The following is a 12535-nucleotide window of genomic DNA, read 5'->3' as shown; positions in this document are numbered from 1 at the left end:
TTTTATGGGAACTTTTCAGCATAAAATATGCAAATTTAGTCTCCTTGTTCCATCGAGACAATATGGTTGGCACGGGACAGTCATGTCGCTTGCTAATGGCTTTGAAGGCATATAGAGAGAGTAGCGAAGAAGCTATTAGCGTATACAAAACCTAATTTCTTTTTTCTATTTTGAATTTGCATATACCCAATTGTTGCACTTCAATTCATGCATAATATCAACATCACACCAATGCATGCGTATCCATGCACAGACTTAAAAATTCAAAATATAATATCTCAACTCCTATTTCACGTGTGCGCAACTAATAATAATTGGTTGAGGATGACACTTGTTGAACGCCATCACACACAAGTCATGTGCTGTTTGATGCAGACAAAATAACCACATAGAGTTTATTTGGCGACTGTAGCATAGCAGGGAGAATTTAAAACCGTGTAAAAAGTATCGTAACGATAAATGGGAAACGTGTATAAAAATACAGGACTTTACGGTTCACACCTACACACACACATTAACAGAAACCAGATAGTTCAATGTTTATACTAGTACTGATTGAAATAGAAAATGTCACGATTTACCCTGATTACCCTGAAAATCCCTACATTGACCGTTGGTGGGGGAGTCACAGAGCCGGCAATAATTATTTGCACACTTTGTTCTTTGCTAAGTCATACTTGTTTGTACAAAATCTATCTTGATTAAACAATGATTCGTTAATTAAACTTTTTTGCTCGTGGGACCATCAAAACGTGGACATCCTAATTGTTGAGATACTTTGCACACTGAGTATAAGGCGAACAGTGCATAACTCGGCGATCGCAAACTGGTTGGAAACAAAAGATAGTTGTTTATTTAAGGATTAACTTCAAATGTACGTTTGCCAGATGTAAAAAGGTCGGGTCTCTTCTTGAGAACAACGACAATTATATATGTTGCAGTAGGAGCGGAGGCTGAGAGGCAGGTGTATTGCCTCTTGTGGGGCGGGTCGTTTACTCAGCTGGACGCCCAAATAAGCTTCCCCTCTTCCAATCCAAGGTAGAAAACCTGAGAAATTAGGGGTGGCGTTTTCAAATCAGGCACGACCCAAAAAAAGGGAGAGTTAGTGGTAGATACGTTATAGCACACGCACACGACGGGTAAAACGTGGCAATCCGGTACCTGTCTGCCATCGCGATCCCACACGATAATGATTATTAATTAATCATTACACTTATTTTTTAATTTCAATTAGAGTCTCGTTTATCATTTTTCTCATGAAGCACTGAGGAGTTGTTGCTCCGATTTCAGGGTGTATTGGTTGACCGTGGCGCACGAAGTGCGCCTGCCGTGGCTTGCTCCGATCGCCCGATCCCGCTACGTCCCTAGGGGCCACTTGACTGCTGGAGCAAGCCCCTGATAATAATTGTTAAGAATCAGTTACCTTCCGACAGGACAAACTAGCAGTCGCGTGCGGACTCCCCCGCGGGGGCAAAAACTCGGCCTGCGGCTTCGCGGGCCGCTGCTACAAAAGCCTGACTGGAACATGCACGCGTGGCAGTTGACACTAGGGATATGTTGCGGTTATCGCCGCACGTGGCCGGCTACTTGTTGCCGAGGGGGTCCTGGGAGAGCCCCCGTGCGACTCGGCCGATCCCGGTCGGATCAGCACGGCGCGAGGGGGTATCGCAACATGGCCCACGGAGGGTGTTCAAACGAAATCCACGCGGCGTTTGTTGACCTTGTCGTCCCAGGGTAAGGGGCCCAGACACGGGCTCAGTGTGACGGGGATAAAGGCGAGTATTTGCTCATCTTGACAGTGCTCCAAAGTCCTGAGTTGGCTGTGTGGGAATCTGCCTCAGTCGCCGCATCCCGCTATTCAGTCTTACATTTTGTTCACTCTATATTTGCTTTTTAATAGAGCGTGCAAGTCTGGTGGCTGTCCCTCAAATCGTTGATGTGATAGGATCCAAAGACTTACTTATCTTTGTCTGGCCCTTGTACCCAACGATAAAATGCAGCAACCGATTGTTTCGTCCACTTTGGGATACAAAAGAAATTGTGAGCGATTTACAATACTTGCATTATGCTCATCTGAAAAGCCTCTTGTCTCCAACAATTTATTTAGAGAAAACCAATTTATTGAGAGAAAAAATAGCACATTCAAGAAGCAACTGATTAAGATCTAAACAGAACTCGTGTATGTGATGTTCCAGTATTTTACCCTTCCAGAAGTATTTTACCAAGTAAAATCTCTGGTGTGTTTGGTTTGAGGACAACTTGCATGCATGCTTAATCTTGTTTTCATTTAAAGAGATTTGGACTAAATTATTTTTTAAATGTTGTCGAGATGTATGTATAATCAACTCTCCAACTGTCACTTTACATCACGACACAAGTCCACTTCTCATATTTGTTTAATTTTCATTGTTCCCAAACTAAGCAATTTATGCAACCCATCAATTCGTGAGACCTCCATAAAGTGTCATCACTTGTGCTTGAGCTCAAACATCTGTCAACGCCGCGACAACTGGCAACTCTCGAGTGTTGTACAGGTGCAACGCATTGACCACGTCAAGATTGTCCGCGAGGGAAAGAACCTTCCAGGGTAGTCGCATGCCAGGAGTATTTATAAACACCACCCAATACTGTCTCCAATACTGTCTTCAATCTTTGTCAGACCAATATGGATTTATATTGATGTTTAGTAAGCCATTCACCCAGTAAAACTTTATTGGTATAGCGTATCAATGTAATCACAATTTAAAGATTTTATTTTCAGTCTTACCTTCATTGACTGCACTCGGGAGTTGTTTTCACTCAGTCTTACTCGTAATCTGATCGCGTATACCTTTCGAAACTTCGCCGCTTAGCGCCAAAAGGCAATGAAACTAATCTTCAGAACATCAACATTTTATGACGAGACTCAGAGCACTGCGAAGTTCAACGCTTCTTTATTGTTCTGGTGATAACTAGTGATATTTTTAAAGCCCATCTATGACATTATTATAGTGCGATCAAAATGCAGGATGAGTCAGAAAGAAACTGACCAATGAAAAATATTTTAATTTTAAATATTTGGCTTGCTCCATTTCACACCAAAAAATAGGGATAAGGTACATCTTATTGACGTTTAACTGTGAAAATGTCACGTTATTTGCAGACTCTTTTCCCAAGTCATGTCTATTTCATTAAAAAAAAATCACAAAACTCGGCTGTCCACCACTTCTACCGTTCTACTTCTACGAACTCATGAATGGCCACTGAGTAGAATGAAACATGGACGTTTTCCCACCTCGATGAATGAACGAGAATTTGCAAAAATCGGCATCAATATTTCAAAGAAAAAAATGGACATGTCCTCCTATTCAAAACACAAAATCTGACAGTAAAAATAATTGTTCACTCTTCATTTTAATTATTAAAATCTCCTTTGTATTTGAATGCTTGTGTGTCCTCTGTAAATCTCTCTAAGCTCAATAGCTCTCAATGGCATTCCATGGACAGCTATAAAAATGGGTTCTTTTTAGGAAATACATGCATAACTGCTGATAGCATGGATCTTTTTCTGTAATTTTTTTTTCAGATGAGTGGAAGAACCTGCATGCTCTTTCAAGACTTTCTTCATTGGTGTATTAAATTTGATTGATTTTTAAGAAAAAAACTTTAGTCTGGGTCACTTTCTTTTTGACACCCAGTACTTCACGCTCAACATGTACTTGCTTTTGAAGCCTACCAAAGCCTTGTGGGCGTTTTACACCCGGAATTGATCAGGTTTTGGGATAAATAAGGGGACGACAGAAGGCAACAGAAGCAAAAGAAATGGTTTTATTCACCCGAAATGAAAAGTAAAAGTGGTAAACCTCTGATTCACGTGGACAATTAAACTTGAATTGTGCTTTAACACTCCGGCGCCGCCCGAGGCGCGAAAGAAAAAGTAAACATTGCGGGCACCGACGCGTCGCGGAGCAGGTACTTGAACTTGGAACAACAACCTGTTTATACCAGAACTATCTATTAGAGGGACTTTTAATTATAGGAATAAGCCAAAAGAGGTAACGATGGTACACGGAAGGTATCCTTAATTTTTCCTGTCTTTTGGATATCATAGCTTTTGTATTTCCATGGTTTCTCAACAGCTGCAGCGGAAAACACGCTTTCCCGCTTCTTGACTATATTATTTGTTTCTCTTTAAATGGATGCAGTGACTTACGTAAAGCTGGGTCATTCTATAAAGTTGGCCCCACTTTTTTTTCCTGTCCCAGTTACATCTGACATCTATAAGTTTATCATTCTGATGCACTCCTTATAGTGCAGTCGTCCTCCAAGATTGATTATGAATAGACCATTATCATGTTGCGGTCATGGTGAGTTTTGCCCATTCAAAAGGCAATGAGATTATCATGAGATGTCGCTGAACAATACATAACAACGCATGCATCTTTGGCAAGATGTATCATGTGTGACTTTGCATCAGGCAGCTCACTACAGGATGAGTGGGGGAAAAAAGAAACCCTAATAGCAGGACCACTTTTGTAATGCAGGTTATAAAGTTCTGCATGTAGCACTTTCATCATCTAGGATATGAAAGCCCGATTAATAAGCTTTCTTTTAGTACAAGAATCATTCAAATCACTTATGTACTTTTCAAGTTACGGGATTTTAAACACAACCACCGTTTGAAAGTTCTTTCCACAAAAAAAGTAAGTGTTCTTTCAGCAAAACAAAAACTATTCACGTACATCCCTATGTGATTTGTTTGCGTTTTGCTGAAAGAACACTTACCCTTGTTTGTGATCCGTGGACAGAACTTTAAAACGGTGCTTGTGTTTATAATCCCGTAACTTGAAATGTGTGTGATTTGAATGATTCTCTTATACCAAAAGAATGCTTAATAATTGGGCTTTCATATCCTAGTTTTTGAAAGTGCTACATGCAGAACCTCATTTAAAAAATGGTCCTGCCATTTGGGTGTCTTTTTTTTTTACTCACCCTGTTAAGTGTTTACTTTAGTGGCAGCTACGCCGTAAAATAAACTATAAACATATAAACTATAAACTATATAACTTAAACCTGTATACCCGTGGTACGATTAGAGGCCACACCCTCGCGCGGAGGGTGTTGATCACTTCTCAAAAGTGTGCAGGACATATATACCTTGATGAGAACTAATGCGGAGCGCGAAGCGCGAAGCCCTTATGGCGTAGGTTCGGGGCCCGCTTAACCCTAAAAGGGCCGGGGTGGAATCCCCCCCCCCCCTCAACTTTTTCCGCGATAGCCTTAAAAAAAAGATTTTCGCGACCCGAGCTGTTATGACTTTTTAGCCTCGAGCCTTGCGCATCTTTTGATACCAAAAGCATAAAAAAATTCCAGCGCTACGCGCCGTGAAAACTGAATTTGCCCATAACGTCGTGTACACAGTGCAGAATTACCATTCGTACATATGAATAATTAATTAGCCATAATTCCATAGTCATGAAATTTCTTGGGTATGTTCATGATGAGTTGCTCTATGCATGTACAGAGTTTCGGCGATGGCCGAGATCTTAGGGGGGGGCGCCCCCCCCCCCCCCCCCGGCTGAGAGATGGTCAAAATAACCCGGCCCTTCTAGGGTTAAGGGCCCCGAACAATTTTTGATTCTAGGTGCAAACTGAGGTAATTTCTGACCACTTTAACCAATATTTTCTTAGCAAAAGATATTACTGTGAACATAATTTTCGAGGTTGAAGTAGGCCTAATTGAATCAGCTATTCTGAGCTAAAGGCGTGGGTTTCGGGGCCCGCTTATAGGCCCCGAAAAGTTTCGGATTCTAGATGCTCTGTGGTGCGATCTGAGGCAATTTCTGACCACTAAACTTTAGCCAATATTTTCTTAGCGAAAAAATACATTGCAGTACATAGGGCCCTGTAAATCAGACACACGAGTATTACAAACAAATCTGGGGGGGGGGGTTCATATTGTGTCCAACGGCCTTCAAAAACTTGGGGGACATGTCCCTTTGTCCCCCCCCCCCCCCCAGGATTGACGCCCATGTGAGGGTTCTCCTGTGATTGCAATTGTTGCTATACGCCGTGTTTATAACACAAAGCGTGGTACCGGTTGCCTGAACTTGATATTCTTTTTTTTCCTCAATATTTTTTGGGGGGGTTAGTGTCGAGTTCATGACAGGGTAGGCAGTAATATTTATTTTAATTGGGTTGAGAGCCCAAAAAAAGGGGTCGGTCGGAAATGAGAACCAAAGAAAAAAAAAAAGAGGCCCTATTCAAGAAATTCAAAATGTTGGCGCCGACCCCACACTGCGCCCATATCACGGACACGACAACATTATCAAAGTCATGATTTAATATTGCCAGTACCGTACAATCTACTAAAATCACCACAATGCCGCCATGCAGCAGGCTCATTGCCTGAATTTACCAGCTCAGTGAATACGAAGAACAACCATCGCACATTTCGGTGTTTGAAATGAAAACAACGTCCCCCATGTCCCCCTTTTCTTTATGCTACTCAATGCAGTCATGAATTTTAGGAAGGGGGTGGAAATAAAGCCATGATTTCAGACTTAATCACAGGCCTACCATATCCCCTCCGGAGATGTGTATTTTTTTTTTTTTTTTTTTTTTTTTTTTTTAGAATAGAACAAGTGGAGCAGAGAACAGCGATTATAAAGAAATTTGGTTGAGTAATTATCAGTTTTGATCGGAAAGGAAAGACTCGCACGTGGCCTGGCTTTGGGAGGGCGGCTTGTCGCCACATGCCGCCCACTTGGCCGGGCGTTGTCCCATTGAACTCGCTGGTTTTCGAGCGGTGGGGTATTTTTTTTTCACGAAGGGCGCATGCCTTATGCGTATAATACACTCCTCCTGCAGCGCCGTATTTTCCCCTATTCTCGAAGACAAATCAACCGTTGCGGTCTATTGCGACTTGGCTTAGGCTAGTTCCTGAGCGAAAATGCGAAGGTTTTTCCGCCTATAATTTCGGGGATGAGTGGGTCGTTGGCTTCTCCTAACTGGTTCAGTCATTCATCTCATGGTGATTTTCCCCCCTTTTGTATATACTATCGCCTCAGATAATCAAAACATCGATGTTATTTTGCCTTTTCTGATCAAGCAATGCAGGGCATTATTCTCAGCTGGGTGTCAAGTTGGGTTAGGAGGGCAACGCCCTTTAAAATTTATTATTTCTATTTTCTTATTTTTTTCTTCAAAAGTTTAGATGAAAATAATGCTAGCCTGCATACTTGGTAGGGGTATATTTTATTAAAAATGAATTGTGAAGAGTGCCACAATGTTTCAGTGTCAAGTTTTTCAAATATTGTCGTGGTGGGTTTTTTTTAAAGAGGGGGGGGGGGGGCTATTTTCATTTTATAAATTACCAAAGATTCATTTTTAAAAACAAACGCAATTAAACTAAGGACCATTTGCATTTATCCCAAAATTAATCAACCGAATTAAAGCTTTTTACTTGGATTCAAGATCGCACTGGTACGCCTACTTAACACAATGTGAAATTATTCCGTCTGGCTTGCTGTCATTGAGAAGGAAATCAAGAAATGTTGGTGATGTCCACTGATCAGTATTGATTTTGGGAATAAAGAGTGCTATCGACGAAATCGTGTTTCGAGAGCTATGGACTAAATCGTATTTTGTTGTGTATGGTTTTTCACTGTTTTCTCAAAAAGTGTAACTACATGTAGCGAGCTGAAACTCAACAGGCTAGCTTTTGAACATTCTTCTTTGGATTTTGAGTGGTGTTACTACTGGAAACGAACAAAATGCATGAAAAACGAATGATCCTACATGCTTTTAAATTGTTATTTAAATTTCTATTACTTTGATTTCCGTCTTTTTTTATTCTGCTGTTTCTGTCCTTATTTCTTTTCAGTGGTATGCGATAAATTACTGTCATTAAATTGAAACAAATTAAACAGGGCAGAACTTCGTTTAACCTTGCAAAAAACAAATACGAATATTGGTTCGTAAATATGACATTTCACTCTCCAAAACTTGGAATCGCACTGAAAAGAATAGATATGAAACCATCGTGTGCCTCGAAACGGAAAGGCAATTTGATCGGACGGATCAGTAATGGCAAACAAGCAGGTCAGGAGGATCACCACGCGAACTGTGGAGGTACTAGGTACACGGGGCAAACATGTTATGGCATTCCTGTTTTGCTCCGTCGTTTTAGGGGTTCCCCCTTCCAGCGAATTGGTTTGAACACTTCGCCAATTCCTCTTCCGGGTGTGACAAAAGATCTGAAACCTTGACCCTCCAAAAATATCGGCTTTTGTTAGTTTCGTTTTATTTTGGAGTTTTTCTCGTGGACGTATTTTTTTTTGGGGGGGGAATAACGCCAACGGTGCACACTCATGGGACTGAAAGCGGACCGGGGATCACTGTGCGAAACTGGCGGGTCGCGGCACCGCCGTTCCGGGGCTGGGGTCCTGCGAGCTCCCGGTCACGCCAGTAAATGCACCTGCCATTTACGGACTTTTCGTGTATCATGACTCCATACGCAGTATCAGAGTTTCTGTCAACACATGTATTTGGACCCTAGATTTGTTGACGAACCTCTTGATGTCACTAAATTCCCCTTTATCCTGGTCGTGCGAGTTTCAGTGGCGATCCGGGGTACGGGGTTTCCCCCTTACGAATTAAACACACTCCAATTTAATTACCCCGAAATGCTCCTATAATGGATGCCCTCCATTTCTGGAGAACGGTATACCTATACAGATTTTGGGAAACACCACCCCTCTCAAAACCTGCATCCGTGTCTGGTCTCAATATACATCTCACACGGAGTGGTTTCTCTTCGTCATGAAAGATATATAGTCCATGCTATTTTCCAGTTTCACTTTGAACATATTTTTCTTCTTTTCAATCGCTACTTTTCCACACGCACAAAAAAAAACATGCAAAAGCTGTTTATTTCTGAAGTAGAAATCGAACGAAAAAAATCCACCGACGTTTATAGTTACGGAATATTTATTACTTTACAAATTCCTAATTACAATTCAGTACACGCAGGGGTATTTTACATAGGGATGTTGTATTCCATAAAGGGGTTATTTTATTCCATAAAATAGCCCATAATAATTTTAATAGTTCGTTAGAAATATCCAATGGCGAGCATTGATGGTGTATCTTTAAGGACACGCATTTAAACGGAAAGTTTGTTCCCAACACTGTTTACAGAGTCAACAATTTACGAATAAAATACGTTCAGGGTTAATATTTTATAATATTTATAGGGCATAAATAACTAGGAACTCGATGATCGAAAATTGAACGACTCAGAACTTGACGCAAATCTAACGAAAGTGAGAGATGACACTGGTTCACGTGAAAAATACATGATCATTTCTTTTTTTCTATATTCCATCCCGATAAGGAATTTTCTACTGTATTTCTTTTAAAAAAAATTGGGCGTCGCCAGGATTTTTTTCTAGAGGGGAGCAAAGCCAATTTTTTCCCCTCAAAATCCCCATATTTTCCAGCATTCTTTCTTTTTTTCTTTTTTGGCTTGTCCGGCTGGGGGGGGGGGGAGCGCCCCTTGCCCCCTCCCCCCTCCCCTCGCGACGCCCATAGGTGAAAAATGGAAGAGGCGATTTGAACAGACGACCTAAGTTTTTAGGCAAAGCAATTTGTGAAGCGTGAAGGCACTAACTGCCCGCCCGAATAGATAATGTACATGTTGCCCAACCCGAGGCATCTATTGTCATGTTGCATATTAAATAGTACGGCTGTTGCACGCTCCGCTCATGCGCAACGACACTCACACACACACAAAACCCGTTCAGTCTTGCGCGCCTCGAGGACTATGCCATAGCCCTGGAGGCGGGCAACCGAATACCCTTAACGGTTGATAATTAAATAGATCTCAAATTACCAGGTGTCCCAGAATAGAAAAAGAGATCATCCCTCATCCGGACCGCACAAAAACAATGTTGTTGTTTTTTCCCTGGGGAAAAAATGGCGAAAAAGGACGGTGGACCTTTTAATATGCCCCCTTTTTTGTCTTACTGTCTGGCCCCATTGCAAAGACACAATGGATTAGGCTTATTCGGAGAGGGGTCATGGGGGAGGAAAAGTGATCTGCTGGCTTTTGTCTTTCCGGACATATTTCGTTCATGATTGATTATCATAGAAGCTGGTCGGCGCAAATCGGATTGAGGGCAAGGTCTAATTTTTCAAGCCCGCCGCACACCTATCATCGGGCCACCGATCGGACGTACAGATCGGAGAGGTGTGTGCTGAAAAATCAGGCCGATGTGACGGTACAAATCCACCGGGCGCAGCCATTTTGTTTGTTACGTCGTCAGTGCCCGCCACCAGGCATGCGTCCTACGCGCTAGGCGTACAGGGGTGCACGCCTGTAAGTAGGCCCCAAAAAAATCCGTCCGCCAAGCTCATGAATAAAAGTTATACCCTCAAAATATTCTATATTAGAGAGTTTTGAGAGCCATAAAATTGGGGAATTGAAGAGATATGGTAATGAACCTCTGACCCGGACTTGGGGCTTCCAATTCTGAGCATTTTGGATGCTATTGGGCTCGAAAGTGGCGCTATTTTGCCATGTTGTGGAGGGATCGTTTTTCAAGATGGCTATTGGGGAAAATAGGGGTCGTCTTCTTTGGGTGAGAATATCTCGAAAAGTCAATGGTCAACCCACCAAACAATGAAAATAAAATAAAAGATGACACATTGTTCATCATTTTTCTGTGCAGCTTGAATACCTGTGAGAGTTCTGAGTATTTTTAAAAGCATTTAGCCTTTGGGATTTTGTTTTTTGCAGGGTTGCACCCACATGAAGCTTTCGTTTGGCGCACAACGGTAAGACTTGAAGTTCCACGCGTGGCAGAAAATGATCAAAAGCGTTGGACATATCCGCCGCCAGCGCCACGAATGACAAAAATGTTATCTATCTGCTTACGCCATGGGCCTTATTCATGAGTCGGCCATTTTTGTCGAGTTCCTGAATGTATTTCATTAATTGTTAACTGTTGAATGGGATGGCGCCAGACTATTTATTGCAGGCGCAATGCAGCCTTATGTTACTGTCATTTTTTTTTTAAATCTGGCTTTAAACATTAGGGAATGTTTAATTACAAATTTTAAATTATTCATTGAAGCAGACTGGAATTTATTATTAATTAACTTGCTTTCATTTCTCCTCGCAAATTCCAAAAAAATTAAGATTTTACCTAACTTTCAATTCAATATGGCCGACTCGTGAATTAGGCCCATTATCCACGAGTGAACTTTGGCGAAGCTGCTCTCGTGTGCGCGCCAGGCTTAACATCGGAATCATTGAAGGAACATGCTCTTTTAATGCGAAATAAATGAAGCATGTGTCCAGCTGTCCATGTACAATGTAGGTTGTGAGCACATGGTAGACAGTCGTACCATGCGCGTGCACTCATGCGTACGCTGAAACAATCCTTGACTATTGTATATCGCAACTCATGCACGTTTCGCTGGAGTCCCCCTCATCCTCTTAAACACAGGATTTTCGCAGTAATCAGGATAAATCTCCTCTTTGGTTTCTCCTTAAGAAAGTCAGCCCTGCTGGATGGTGGAGGTCATTGAACCACACTACTTTGGAGGTTATTTTAAGCCTTTGGTTCGGCATCTGAAATCTTATATATATATACTGATGAGGACGGACAGAGTACACTGTCCGAAACGTCGAGTTCTTCACTCAACCAACCGATTCTTTTCAGAACCACACTTCTTCCAAGAAGAGATTTCTTTCCGCATGGTGTTACCCCGCAAACTTAATAATTTATCTGAAATCTTGTCTATAATGCAAAAGCATTTTCTGCTGGAATACTTAAATATTATATATTATCATATTTACACATATATTATCATATTTACACAATTCCACCTTTTTAAAGCCAAACGGTCTCTGTTTTCAAAAGAAATTGTAAGTGTGTGTGTGTGGGGGGGGGGGTACATTTTATGCTAATGAGCTCGCGTAGAAATTCTTACTTGAATTAGAGCACTGCATCCTGGGACGTCGTTGCTAGGTAAAAGGGCGCCCTCTTTGTCGGCGCACGGGGCCCATATCCGCTTTAGGTCAATGTCTGATGTAAAAGTGAACAACTTCGGAATTGCTAGAAAAATAGCCATTTAGAAAATTTAAAAAGAATCTATTTTTCGGGAAGAAACTCGAAAATAGCTCTGGCAATACATATTTAACCATACAAGTTTGCTGCGGGATATACACGCAAACCTATAGAGAGGCCGGTTACAGCCAATTCTTGCGATAGACAGAAACGACCAATCAAAAATGAGGATGGTTATAATTCATGAATATTATGTATGATACTATGAATTATGCATGACATGTGTATCTGCGTAAATGTGTAGATTCACCCCACTCCGTTCATTATACAGAAACGCAGCCTTTTTTGTACGAACTCTTTTGTATATTCACAAAAGGTATAATGACCCCTCTTCAGTTCAAGTTACTTCCCGTTCAAGTTACTTTGCCTTTAATTACGTCTCTCTTCCCTCAAAAGAAATGTTTCTTCGTGTCACACAG

This window comes from Patiria miniata, unplaced genomic scaffold (genome assembly GCF_015706575.1).
Source record: "Patiria miniata isolate m_02_andy unplaced genomic scaffold, ASM1570657v1 HiC_scaffold_20, whole genome shotgun sequence".
Lineage (NCBI taxonomy): Eukaryota > Metazoa > Echinodermata > Asteroidea > Valvatida > Asterinidae > Patiria > Patiria miniata.
The sequence above is the reverse complement of the archived record's forward strand: the minus strand, read 5'-3'. Positions refer to the sequence as shown.